Genomic DNA, 14,784 nt, shown 5'->3' with positions numbered 1-14,784 from the left:
CTGGATTCATTCATTTTTGGAAGGTTTTTTTTGTGTCTCTATCTCCTTCAGTTCTGCTCTGATCTTAGTTATTTCTTTCCTTCTGCTAGCTTTTGAATGTGTTTACTCTTGCTTCTCTAGTTCTTTTAATTGTGATGTTAGGGTGTCAATTTTAAATCTTTCCTGCTTTCTCATGTGGGCCTTTAGTGCTGTAAATTTCCCTCTACACACTGCTTTAAATGTGTCCCAGAGATTCTGGTATTTTATGTGTTTGTTCTCATTGGTTTCAAAGAACATCTTTATTTCTGCCTCCATTTCATTATGTACCTAATAGTCATTCAGGAGCAGGTTGTTCAGTTTCCAGGTGGTTGAGTGGTTGTGAGTGAGTTTCATAATCCTGAGTTCTAGTTTAATTGCACAGTGGTCTGAGAGACAGTTTGTTATAATATCTGTTCTTTTACATTTGCTGAGGAGTGCTTTACTTCCAACTATGTGGTTAATTTTGGAATAAGTGCAATGTGGTGCTAAGAAGAATGTATATTCTATTGATTTGGGGTGGAGCATTCTGTAGATATCTATTAAGTCTGCTTGGTGCAGAGCTGAGTTCAGTTCCTGGATATCCTTGTTAGCCTTCTGTCTCATTTATCTGTCTAATGTTGACAGTGGTTTGTTAAAGTCTCCCATTATTATTGTGTGGGAGTCTAAGTCTCTTTGTAGGTGTCTAAGAACTTGCTTTATGAATCTGGGTGCTCCTGTAGTGGGTGCATATATATTTAGGATAGTTAGCTCTTCTTGTATATTGATCCCTTTACCATTATGTAATGGCCTTCTTTGTCTCATTTGATCTTTGTTGATTTAAACTCTGTTTTATCACAGACTAGGATTTCAACCCTGCTTTTTTTTTGTTTTCCATTTGCTTGGTAGATCTTCTTCCATCCCTTTATTTTCAGCCTATGTGTGTCTCTGCACATGAGATGGGTCTCCTAAATACAGCACACTGATGGGTCTTGACTCTTTATCCAATTTGCCAGACTATGTCTTTTAATTGGAGCATTTAGCCCATTTATATTTAAGGTTAATATTGTTGTGTGAATTTGATCCTGCCATTACGATGTTAGCTGGTTATTTTGCTTTTTAGTTGATGCAGTTTTTCCTAGCATCAATGGCCTTTACAATATGGCATGTTTTTGCAGTGACTGGTACTGGTTTTTTCCTTTCCATGTTTAGTGCTTCCTTCAGGATCTCTTGTAAGGCAGGCGTGGTGGTGACAAAATATCTCATCATTTGCTTGTCTGTGAAGGGTTTTATTTCTCCTTCACTTATGAAGCTTAGTTTATCTGGATATGAAATTCCGTGTTGAAAATTATTTTCTTTAAGAATGTTGAATATTGGCCCCCACTCTCTTCTGGCTTGTAGAGTTTTTGCCGAGAGATCCACTCTTAGTCTGATGACCTTCCGATTGTGGGTAACCCCACCTTTCTCTCTGATTGCCCTTAACATTTTTTCCTTCATTTCAACTTTGGTGAATCTGACAATTATGTGTCTTGGAGTTGCTCTTCTCAAGGAGTATCTTTGTGCATTCTCTGTTTTTCCTGAATTTGAATGTTGGCCTGCCTTGCTGAGTTGGGGAAGTTCTCCTGGATGATATCCTGCAGAGTGTTTTCCAACTTGGTTCCATTCTCCCCATCACTTTCAGGTACACCAATCAGACATAGATTTGGTCTTTTCACATAGTTCCATATTTCTCGGAGGCTTTGTTCATTTATTTTTACTCTCTTACCTCTAAACTTCTCTTCTGACTTCATTTCATTCATTTGATATTCAATCACCAATGCACTTTCCTCCAGTTGATCAAATCGGTTACTGAACCTTGTGCATGTGTCACGTAGTTGTCGTGCCATGGTTTCCAGCTCCATCAGGTCTTTTAAGGTCTTCTCTACACTGTTTATTCTAGTTAGCCATTCGTCTAATCTTTTTTCAAGGTTGAGTTCGAACATCCTCCTTTAGCTCGGAGGAGTTTATTATTACCGATCCTCTGAAGCCTTCTTCTCTCAATTCATCAAAGTCATTCTCCATCCAGCTTTTTTCCATTGCTGGCGAGGAACTGCATTCCTTTGGAGGAGAAGAGGTGCTCTGATTTTTTGATTTTCAGCTTTTCTGCTCTGGTTTCTCCCCATCTTTGTGGTTTTATCCATTTTTGGTCTTTGATGATGCTGTCGTACAGATGGGGTTTTGGTGTGGATGTCTTTTCTGTTTGTTAGTTTTCCTTGTAGCAGTCAGAACCTTCAGCTGCCAGTCTGTTGGAGTTTGGAGGTGCACTCCAGACACTGTTTGCCTGGGTATCACCAGTGGAGGCTGCAGAACAGCAAATATTGCAGAGGGGCAAATGTTGCTGCCTGATCCTTCCTTTGGAAGCTTCATCTCAGAGGGGCACCCAGCTGTATGAGGTGTCAGTTGGCCCCTACTGGTAGCTGCCTCCCAGTTAGGCTTCTTGGGGGTCAGGGACCCACTTGGGGAGGCAGTCTGTGCATTCTCAGATCTCAAACTCTGTGCTGGGAGGACCACTACTCTTTTCAAAGCTAATGTTTACATCTGCAGAAGTTTCTGCTGCCTTTTGCTCAGCTATGCCCTGTCCCCAGAGGTGGTGTCTACAGAGGCAGGCAGGCCTCCTTGAGCTGCAGTGGGCTCCACCCAGTTGGAGCTTCCTGGCTGCTTGGTTTACCTACTCAAGCCTCAGCAATGGCGGGGGCCCCTCCCCTAGCCTCACTGCCGCCTTGCAGTTTGGTCTCAGACTGCTGTGCTAGCAGTGAGTAAGACTCCGTGCCCGTGGGACCCTCCAAGCCAGACACGGGATATAATCTAGTGTGCCATTTGCTAAGACTGTTGGAAAGCCATAGTATTAGGGTGGGAGTGACCTGATTTTCCAGGGGCTGTCTGTCATGGCTTCCCTTGGCTAGGAAAGGGAATTCCCTGATCCCTTGCGCTTCCCGGGTGAGGCAATTCCCCGCCCTGCTTTGGCTCACGCTGGGTGGGCTGCACCCACTGTCCAACAAGCCCCAGTGAGATGAACCCGGTACCTCAGTTAGAAATGCAGAAATCACCCATCTTCTGCCTCGCTCATGTTGGGAGCTGTAGACTGGAGCTGTTCCTATTCAGCCATGTTGGAACCAAGTCCGAGATTTTTTTAATTTTCTGGCAAATTACCATTCAGTGAGACTGTGCCATTTCTGGTCACACCAACAGTGAGTGAGAATGGAAGGCAAAGATCTTGAGCAAATATAGTTGACTGAACCATTAGTAATTTCAGAATAACTTGAACATTTTACACCAAGGTTAGCATTCATTAGCTAGGAAGAGCCAATAAACAGCTGTCAAAACAGTTTTGAAAATTTTTAATTACTAAGTTATATTAACTTTTGGTAAACTTTCAGCAAGTGGAATACTAGATTATTAAATATTCAAGCCCATGATGTTTTTTAAACCCTTATTGGTAATAGGGTTGTTGTTGTTGCTGTTTTTTTTTTTTTTTTAAATGAGTCATATATATATTTGAAAATGCCACAAATAAAACATCCTGTTATTTATTTCATTTAAAGGTGTATTCTTCATACCTTTACATATTAATTATCAAGGGCCAAAACATCTTGTTTTAGGTCCGTGCTGGATCTTCCCACTGTACCTGAGAGAGTAACATTAAGGAAGAAAAGCAGAATTCCTTTTTTAGATATTAGGCTTATTTTCTAAAGTTGCCTACTGATTATAAGACTTATCTCACCCTTTTTCTCTTTTTTTGTGGTCCTTCTCAATTGATCAATCAGAACTATAGATATTTTTTTTTCCATACAGTTATATGCAAAGTTTTATAAGGATATGTTGGTAATCAACTCAACTAGATCTTTTTTGTCCCATCCTAAACATGAAAAAACTATGCAGTTAATTCTTTATTTCAACCATATAGAATTACACAGCTATAACTCTGCCTTTTATCCTGGCATTTAAAAAATGTACCATTTAGCATCTATCCAATAGATAATATTTTAAAAGATACTGTATAAGGCTTGCATGGATTTTTTTTGACTTAGAGTAAAATTATGAATCCAAGTATAAATATAAATAATCTAAATGTTTTAAAAGCTATCTTGAAAAGATAATTAAATTTTAGTTTTTTTACTGATAGATGGTGTCCATCTCATTAGTATTAAAATTTAAAATGTAAGAGTGGCCTTATTGAATGTCAACAAAACACTATCCACAATTTCATAAGTGAATAGAGCAGTGAGTATGGTCCTTTCAGTAGTATAATTTATTAATCTCTTAAGTTCTTGGTGCAAATTTTAACTCCACTGTTTTCTTGCACAAGCCATATAACTTACCGAAACCTCAGTGTCTTAATCAGTAAAACAGGCACAGTAACAGTACTCATCTCATAGTTCTTTAGTTTGTTGTTGCTGTTGTTATGAGGATTAATTGAGATAATGCATGGAAATTCTTATTACTATTTGACTGGAAATAGACATTCAATAAATACTAGCTATGCAGTGAAATGAAAGGAAAAATAAAAAACCTTAAAAACAGGCTTCCATTAGTATCACATGTTTCCTTTCTCCACAGTTGCTGCTGATACTGAATCCAGAGAGGTGAACAGATTTCCCCTTCCTAATAATACAACCACAGCAACAGCAGCTGTGACTGAGGAGAAACCAGAGCTAACATCTCTTCAAGAGGGAACCCCCTGATTCACCAGGCTTTATTCATTATCTGAAGGCTGGGAAGGAGAATGATAAACTAAGAACCTTGGCTGATCCTCTGGAGACAGACTACTCATTAATCTTGAGATGGACAAAGCTCCATAAGCCTTCCAGTGGTCTTCTGACAATACGGCCTTGAATTATATTCTTTTCTAACCTGGCCTTCTGATGTGTTTTCTAGGTCCCTAAGGAGGAGGAGAAGGGCAAATAGGGAATTGTGTTTGGGTTGACTGGACGTATAGAAAATGATGGTGCATGCCAGATAAAATCACAATAGACTACAAAAATATTTCTGAATTCATCATTCTACAGTAATATGTTAGTATGAGCATTCAATATTACCATCTGCTATGGCATAATGGGTTCAGAGGGTATCTCTATTGACTCAGATAAAGGAAAACTTGTCATTTGAAGTTGGTAGCACATATGATGGATGGAGCATGAAGTAAAAACTTCCCATCATCTTTCTTATAAGGGAACCTGATGCTTGCTTGGATTAGTTAAATGGACCAAAACAGAAATACAAAGTTCACCTTGCACATTTAAAGGCCATTGCAGAATTTTTTGATACTATCTAAAGACTTGCCATCATAAAATACATTTTGTGCCTTTTTTCTCTTAGATAAATTTCAGTCTTTTTATAGTTGTGAATTTCCTATTCTTTAGTTAGAATGAAATTATAGTAAACAAGGCACAGACATCTATAAAGAGTACTTCTCTTTTGTTTTTTATTTAATTGGTTTGTTGGTTTATGAGTTTTGCTGTTTGGGATTTTTGTTTATTGTTTATAGTTTATTGTTTATAGTTTCATTAGTAAGGTTTTTGTTTGTTTGTTTGCCATAATACCCTATCAGACAGAGGTCTGTGTATTTTTCACCAGTTGTCAAGATTTTTATTTTCTTGGCTGAAGTGACTTATAAACTTTTATTGTTGCGTTAATAATAGTCTTAAGAAGTGTCATACCTGTGTGAGTTTTTTTAAATGAGATTTCGGTATGAAATAGGTATAGTAGAACCATGCCCCGTGTAAACTGACTGATTGAGAGATGTTATTCAGTAATTTATTGTGAAGAAAGATGGCCTAGCATTTTGTATCATACAGGCTGATGGAATTTTGATTTTGGAATGGAGTATTTCTTTTTTAAAGATGAGGTAGTAGGCTTTATTTTTAGGCTGTCCTGAAGGAGCAGTACCTGAGAAAGTAATTAGAATCAGTAGTTAGGTAAGGATTGGGACCTGTGCTCAGGAATGATATACATAATTCTGATATTATAGGACTTTCCCTTAGAGTCTTTTTCATCTTTAGATGATCAATTAGATATTTAAAGTGAATACATTTACTTGATCCCATCTAGAGAGAATGTTTAAAATTGCAACATATGGGTTGCAAGATGGCCGCGCCCAGTGGTGGATTCAAGCCTCGTGAACGAAGCGGTGGGGAGCAGGCACAGGACTGGGATGCTGTGCCACCCAAGCGGCCCCGACTAGGGGCAGGAAACAAGATCGGAGGCCGTAGGCTTATTGTGGTGCTGGAAGGGGCCAGTCTGGAGACAGTCAAGGTAGGGAAGACATATGAGCTACTCAACTGTGACAAGCACAAGTCTATATTGTTGAAGAATGGATGGGACCCTGGGGAAGTGCGGCCAGACATTGCCCACCAGAGTTTGCTGATGCTGATGGATAGTGCCCTGAACCGAGCTGGCTTGCTACAGGTTTATATCCATACACAGAAGAATGTTCTGATTGAAGTGAATCCCCAGACCCGAATTCCCAGAAACTTGGACCGCTTTTGTGGCCTCATGGTTCAACTTTTACACAAGCTCAGTGTTCCAGCAGCTGATGGCCCCCAGAAGCTCTTGAAGGTAATTAAGAATCCAGTATCAGATCACTTTCCAGTTGGATGTATGAAAGTTGGCACTTCTTTTTCCATCCCGGTTGTCAGTGATGTGCGTGAGCTGGTGCCCGACAGTGATCCTATTGTTTTTGTGGTAGGGGCCTTTGCCCATGGCAAGGTCAGTGTGGAGTATACAGAGAAGATGGTGTCCATCAGCAACTATCCCCTTTCTGCTGCCCTCACCTGTGCAAAACTTACCACAGCCTTTGAGGAAGTATGGGGGGTCATTTGACAGTAGTAGAACCTGTTCTGAAACCAGAAACTGTTGAGGTCACATCCTTTGACCCTGGTCTGAGCCGACTGCAGGAAGATGATCTTTCTGCACTGAGACTGTGGAGTTTGGGGAAGCCAAGGCTGTACATTTGCTATTTGTTTATCCTATGAATACCGTTCTTGCAAAAAAAAAAAAAAATTGCAACATATGAAGAAATCATTTTAGAACTGCAAAGTTGTCTAATTTCGCTCCTCACTAACAGAGATATTTGCTTCAGATAAATTATTGTTTCCATTATTAATCTGTGTAACAATGCCCCTACAACTATTTCCTTAAGCCCTGAGGACTAAATCTAATCCCCTGCATAGGATCTATTATGACCTAGATCTACTCTCTTTTTGCACGGATAAATTGTTAGGAAACAGATTTGAATTTAATGTGTTGAAGTTTGACTGTATTTGCTGTACAAGGTATGTGTGTGTGTGAGGGAGAGGGAGAGGAGAAAGAAAGAGGAAGAAAGGAAGAGGTAGAGAGAGAGTGAGAAAGAGACAGAGGTTTTCAGCCTTCCTAGCTACCAGTTTTCCCAAATCCAACTAACCAATCAGATAATGAGCATGCAGACTGTTCAGACTCACTGTAATCAAGGTTTTCAAATTTTCTTGTAGGACAATCAGAATAGTCAAATATATTCCTTAGATCTTGGATGGTAGCTAATTATAATACAGAGAAGTTTTTTAATCTTCCTAATGAATTAATTTAACTATAAATTGCTAAATAAGTTATTCTTACTATCAGCATAAACTGCCTAATTCATACATGGTATAGTTAGATTCAGGGACAGAGTTTAAATGTATAACAGAGTAACTATTAGCAAATTTTTCCTTGTGGTTAGTACATGTCAGACACTGTTCCAAGTGTTTTATGAGTTTTAGTTAATTCAGTGTTCACTTTTGAGGAAGGCACTGCTATTCATATCTTTATTTGGAAGGTGGGGAAATTGAGGCACAAAGAGGTTTTTGTGTATTTGCCTAAGATCTCACAGCTGTTATATGACATGGCTGGAATTCAAAATCAGTATGGTGTCAGAACCTACTCTCTTAACAAGTGTGGCTATGTTGCTTTCCTAAAAACAAGGGAGAAAGCTGATTTTTATATTGTAAGTAATGCTTCTTATTTAGGGATGTAAGTTAAGATGAACACATACTTTACTCTGAAGATGGTTAATTATAACACTCAAATTCTGGTATCCGAAATCCTTGTATATAGCTTATTTTGGAGTAGTTCATTTTCTCATTCATGGACTTTTATGACCATGAACTAATTTTGTCTCCTCACCTGACACTTATTTTTCTGGTTTGATGGAGGGTAGATGTCCAATTTTTGTAAGACACTAATCATATGCAGCATGTTAGCACCCTGAAGAGTAATGATGGGTAAGCAGTAATTGAGACTAACACTGATGCTTAATGAAAATTGCTACCAGATGCTGGCAGAGTTCTGTGGGCCCTAGCATGTTAAATGGTCATTGCTATTGTGGTTTATTAAATAGTTTACTGAGTTTTTTATTTTCCTGTGACATTTACATGGTTCCAGAATATGGATGTCTGAATTCAATGGTTCACTTGTTTTAGATTGCAAATAGCTAATAAGATTGAGGAATTTTTTTCTTTAGTCAGCTGCCTTACTTAATGGGGACAAATTCCTTATACAAGTTTACTTTCATGAATAATACTTGGGCATAATAATTACCAATATACTTTGGCATAATAACATGCCAAATTTGCTTCCTAAAACTTTAATCCATGACGGGATGCAAAAGCAAACTGGTGAAGTGGTTGGAACATGGTACCACCCAGTTTAAATCCTGTCTTCATTGCTCAATGTGTTTTCATGCCAATTTCTTAACTTCCTCCAAGCTTTGTTTACCTCAACTGTCAAATAGAAATTATTTTATGACATCGTTGAGAAGATTTGCAAGGCCTGATACCTCTAATCAAAGAATGATGCTTAGAATAATCTCTAGGCAATTTTTTTCTGACATTTTTTATAGGCTGTTCTTCTTCCTCATACTTTACCTATGTCATAAGGACTACAACATATAGTACTATCCAGTGCCCAACTTTCCTCAATTGAGTTGTGGCTCTGAGTGCTCTTATGCTAGTGACCCAGACTAGCTAACTAAAGAAGGGCCTGGAGGGACTGTAATATGGCATAGTATTTTTCAGATCCGACTGCTAATAAGAATCACATAATAGGTCATATAGACTTCCAGGTCCTTTCCTTGGAGGTTCTGGTTTAGCTGACCTAGTGTGGGGCGTAGAAATACATGTTTTAATCAGAGATCCAGATGATTTCAATGATAAGGCGAAATGTAGAAAGAAGTTTTAGAGTTGATATATCTGAGTTGAAATCCTAGTGCCACTTATCAACAGCTCTGTGGTGATTTAGCTTTTTGTGTCCTAGTTTGTAGGTGGTTAACACAGATGTTAGTTCCTTTTCTTATATTTTTGCTGATGGAGTCCAGAGTAAGTAAACTTGTAAGTGGCCAATTCCTTGCTTCATTACTTGATCATGTCTCACCACTTTCTAGAGGTGTGCTGGTAATATTTAACAACTCTCCAGAATAGCAAGCCCTATTTTTGCTTATTTCTGTTTCACAAACACTCATCATGGCCATTTTCTAGCTACCAGTATTCAGTCACTAAATGCATAGTTGAGAAGAGATGTACACATTCAGGTCTCATGAACTGGAGGGAGCCACTCCTTCCAGCCACACCTCACATCCATCAGTTTTCTCTTTCTCCTCTCCCTCTGCCTGCTTCTTGTCTCTTTCTTCCTCTCTATCCCCCCATTTCTCTCCCTTTCTGTCTTATTTGTAGGGCTACTTTCTTGAGAAAGTAGAATAAGTTATATCATTTCTTCATTAATTGTTTTATAAAATGTTTACTGAGTCTCTACTGTGTCAGACATCAGAAATGCATAATAGCTTTTTAAAGTTCAGCCTCTATGCTTTATATTTGGCCAGATAAGTAACACAGAACGAAAATCATGCAACTTGTGGGGAGAAAAGGCTATCCTGGAAATTAGTGGCTTACACTTTCAATTGAGCTCCCAACACTTCCTATCAATCTTTTTCTTCATCTCATCTTTCTGCATGCTCTCTCTTTTCTTTTGTCCTGTACTTTGCTCTACTGGTTATTCCCTTTCTTTCTGGCAGCTTCTCCCTCTGTTGCTTTGGCCTAATACATGGTCAAGTCTCTTCTATCTTAAGAAAACAACAAAAACAGACCAGGCACGGTGGCTCACGCCTGTAATCCCAGCACTTTGGGAGGCCGAGGCGGGCGGATCACCTGAGATTGGGAGTTCGAGACCAGACTGAACAACATGCAGAAACCCTGTCTCTACTAAAAATAAAAAAAAAAAAAAATAGCTGGGCGTGTTGGCACATGCCTGTAATCCCAGCTACTCGGGAGGCTGAGGCAGGAGAATTGCTTGAACCTGGGAGGTGGAGGTTGCAGTGAGCCGAGATCATGTCATTGCACTCCAGCCTTGGCAACAAGAGCCAAACTCCATCTCAAAAAAATAAAAAATAAAGAAAACAACAAAAACAATATTAATAACAAAACTGCCATGACTCTGTCAGGTCACTATAAAATCTTATTTCTTTACACTTAGAATTCTGGAAAGAGTAGCTTGCTCTTTGTTTTTACTTCCTCATATTCTGTTTTTTATCTTTACCATTTTCTTTCTGCCCTACTACTTTAGTGAAATTGCTTCTGGTAAAGCCAAGGTGCCAAATGCAATGAGCACAACAAATTCCTTAACTTACTGGGCCTCTCTACTACCATTGATGCTGCTAATCCATCACTCCTCGACTATCTTCTCTCACCCAATTTTATGTATATTATTGACCTGCTTCTCTTTACCTTTCTGACTGTATTTCTAGTCCCTGACTTACTCACTGTTATTTTGTGCACACTAGTTCAGTGGTTCTCAAACTTTAGCTGTATCACAACCACCTGGAGGGTTTGTTGAGTCAGATTACTGGGCCCAGATTTTCTGATTCTGTAGGTCTCGGGTAGAGAATGAAAATTTACTTTTCTGGCCGGGCGCAGTGGCTCAAGCCTGTAATCCCAGCACTATGGGAGGCCGAGACAGGCAGATCACGAGGTCAGGATATCGAGACCATCCTGGCTAACACGGTGAAACCCCGTCTCTACTAAAAAATACAAAAAACTAGCCGGGCGAGGTGACGGGCGCCTGTAGTCCCAGCTACTCGGGAGGCTGAGGCAGGAGAATGGCGTAAACTCGGGAGGCGGAGCTTACAGTGAGCTGAGATCCGGTCACTGCACTCCAGCCTGGGCGACAGAGAGAGACTCTGTCTCAAAAAAAAAAAAAAAAAAAAAAAGAAAATTTAGTTTTCTAACAAGTTTCCAAGTGACGCTTCTAGTCTCAGAACTGCACCTCAAGAATATACTGCTCTAATTTCTTGAGTTCCTCTTTTACTTCCTGCCCTTAACTGGTAACTTGGTCTGTCATTTCACTCTTCTTGCTAAGTACATTGTTTCTAAGTACATCTCTTTTCATGGTTTTGATGGCTTGTACCGTCTGACACTAAAAAATGTTTATCTCTTGTGACCTCATGGCCAATTTAGATTAGGATATCCAACTGTATGCTAGACATCTTTTATTAAATGTCCCAAAGGAAAACTTTGCCCATGGCCAGTCAGTGATAGAGGTGAAACTTGAATCCTGACTGACTCGAATGCCCCTGATTTTAACCATTAACTTCTATTGAACTCTCATCCTTCTTATGATTTCTCTAGTTCGGACCTTCTGTCTCTGGGAAGATGAAGCTTTCTGTGTTGGAGGCACCCAACACTATCCCAAGTTCACAGGAGGATTCACAGGACTCTATATAGTGTTGTGTTTATGGCCATAATTTACTATAGTGAAAGGATACCAAACAAAATCAATATATGCAAAAGGTGTATTGGGCAGAGTCTGGAAGAAACCAAGTGTAAGAGTCTACTCTGAGTGGATTCATACAGCACATGCTTAATTCTTCCAGCAATGACTTGTAACAACAGGAGTCTACTAGGGAAGCTCATTAGAGATTTTGCTCAGGGTTGTCATTTTAGGATGATCACATAGATACCCACTGCCTAACACATAGCAACATTTTAGTCTTCCAGAAGGAAAGCAGGTGTTCAACATAAACTATATTGTTTTCATACACAGTTCAGGCATAGTAAACTATTTTTATCAGTGAATGCTTGGAACTCTCCTGAAATCTATGTTCCTAGACGTCAACCAAGGGCCAACCTTGCAAGCAGGCCTTTTGTAAGGATAGCAATCTCAGGCCTTTTATGTTAACCATTTTCTGTACCTTCTAATCAGCCTTTCCGTATACAGTATGTTCCTTTCTCATTTTCATCTCCATACTGCAGCTGAATGAGGTATTTAAAATGCAAATCTGGTCTTATCCATCCTTGGCTTCAAACCCTTTGCAGTGCATCTTTTCTAGTTCTTGATAAATGGAATAAAAGGGGTTCATTGGGAGAAGTTTTGGGGAGCATAATTTGTATTGCAATTAATGTGCTGAATTTTTTATGTAAGCTATTCACCCACTTATTTTAACGTTAAGATGCAGAGGAGTTTCCCACTGAATGCTTTAGCTGAGAATCCCTCTTTTGACCACAGCTCATATTCCAGACAGATTTGATCTTTCCTAACTTTGAACTGACTTAGCAATTAAGTTTTCTTTTCATAGCACTTACCACTTTCTCTCTTGTATTGTAGATTTTTTTTCTGTACATGTCTCACCTCTATATTATGTCTTTGAGTTATAATCTTTCTCTTTATTCCTCAAATTAATCTCCAGTAATTCAATATTTACCAGTTAGCTTTCAATAACCATGTTGAAGAACTGAATAAACTTGACTAAAAATGAAAAATAATGATCTGTACTTTATTCTGATAAAGTTACTTACCTAATTTTCTTAGTAGCCGTTGGTAAACATCATTTAAAATAAAGATCCTAATAAACTAAAGGAAACCTAATAGGAACTCAAGTGGAAATTAATTATGAGTCCTTATTTTTAAAAGGTCTGGTCATAAACTGTGAGTTAGTGTGACTAGAATTAAGTGTATTTGTTTATACTCTGCATCAATTTTTAATTATTTAGAGCCTTTTATATTCATTTTCTCCCTCTAAAACCACATTTCAGTGGAAATTGTCACTTAATTAGGTCTGTGCTAAATAATATACACAGAACTTATTTTTAAGATTAAGTGAAAATGGTAGATTTCTCCTCAGCCAAAGAAACCCTGTTATTTCTTGGTATCAGACACTTACTATTAATTAATTAGTTCTCTGAAGTGGTATGCTGGTATGTTTTTAGATCAGTTAAGCAAAGACATACTCCCATTGTCCTGATAAAGAGAACCATGAAAATGTATAATTTGTTCATGATAAACAGCTTTTAGTGTCTATCAGGTTTCCAGCAGTAACTTAATAATAGTACAATTAAGGGCTTTTAGATTTGGACAGCAAAAGTTAACCAAGGAGATGTCGACTTAGACATTACTATAGAAAATAAGTACATAGATAGTTTAGCAAATGGATATACTTAGGAAGATATACTTAGCCATCATATATTGCTATCATATTTGAAATGCTAAGAGTGCAATATTTAACTTTCATGTCTATTACATGTTGAAAAGTCTTTTGTGGATATACCATTGTCATATGTCTGTGGCAACCATAAGGATGTTGTCTCTCTGTGGCTACAATATGCAGATGTATGGTAACAGCCCCATGTACCATTTTAATGGTGCCTTTTCTAGTCTACTGTGACAAGTAATTCTACTCAGCTTGTCAGTGATGACAGCTGAGACTTTTTGCTTAGATGCCTTGACAGTGCTTGTACTAAACAGCCAGAGCCATACACTCCATTAAGTTTCTATAAAATGAACTGCCTGTTTCTTGCTGTTTTGCTGATAGTGGCAGCAGTTGTAAGCTAATCCTCTCCAGTTGTGGATTGCTCGACTCAGTGCTTTCACTCATCAACAAGTAGTAGATCTCATAGTTTTAGTAGAGTGGCTACAAGGTTGATAGCTCTGATAGGCAGACATAATTTATTTCAACACATTTCAAAAATGGCTATTTACTCTAAATTAGGCTGCAAATCTGTCCCTAACTAGGAGAAAACTGACTTTTTAGATGGTGAAGTAATTGATGGATCTTCCCCAACACATAATTATTCATAGGCTCTTGGTGCAAAAGACATAAATATGAGAAGGGTGTGTCTCAGAGTAACTATGTCTACTTGTAAGTGTATGTGCACCAGTAAAAGCTACATGTTCCCTAATATGTAAGAGTACATTTAAGAGGAAATAACTCAGTATCCTTCAATATCTTAAGAAAAGCTAGATCATTAGAAATACTGATACCTGATTATTTTCAAGTACATGGGAAAATATAACTTTTACATTTTTCTCTTTTAAATAGATGATGATCCATTTAGGCTGTTTCTTATTACATTTATGCATTGTATTAAACTCTTGTGTTTCTTTATTCCTCGCCTTCCTCTGCTGCAAAACAGAAATATGTATGATAATTTTTCTCTAGATGTTACAAAGACTACTTTCGTCAACAAATCCCTGGTATTTGACCTGAAAAGCAATGAAAGCCTTGGTGCTCAATTTTTAGGCAGTTTTTCTATTCTATCTGACATCACTGGGCATTATCAATAATGGAGTAAGTCTTTGAAGAGGACAAATAAGGACAGAAGTGTTTACAAAGCTGAGCATTAGATAGCAAGTTTAAGAATTCAGTGTGGCCAGGCGCGGTGGCTCAAGCCTGTAATCTCAGCACTTTGGGAGGCCGAGACGGGCGGATCACGAGGTCAGGAGATCGAGACCATCCTGGCTAACACGGTGAAACCC

At 38.5% G+C, this 14,784-nt stretch overlaps 1 long non-coding RNA gene and 1 pseudogene across 2 annotated transcripts in view; both read left to right on the top strand.

The window, feature by feature from the left end:
• The window catches only part of LOC105513290, a 217,528-nt gene that overhangs the window by 61,289 nt on the left and 141,455 nt on the right, over positions 1-14,784 (top strand). The window lies entirely within an intron of this gene.
• Positions 6,105-7,032, top strand: LOC105513289 (annotated as a pseudogene). The gene has a single exon (XR_001001984.1). The product of XR_001001984.1 is annotated as a ribosomal RNA small subunit methyltransferase NEP1 pseudogene (transcript).

This window comes from Colobus angolensis, unplaced genomic scaffold (assembly GCF_000951035.1).
Source record: "Colobus angolensis palliatus isolate OR3802 unplaced genomic scaffold, Cang.pa_1.0 Scaffold228, whole genome shotgun sequence".
NCBI classification, from domain to species: Eukaryota; Metazoa; Chordata; class Mammalia; order Primates; family Cercopithecidae; genus Colobus; species Colobus angolensis.
Note: the sequence above shows the minus strand (reverse complement) of the source record. Positions and strands in the feature narration are given on the sequence as shown.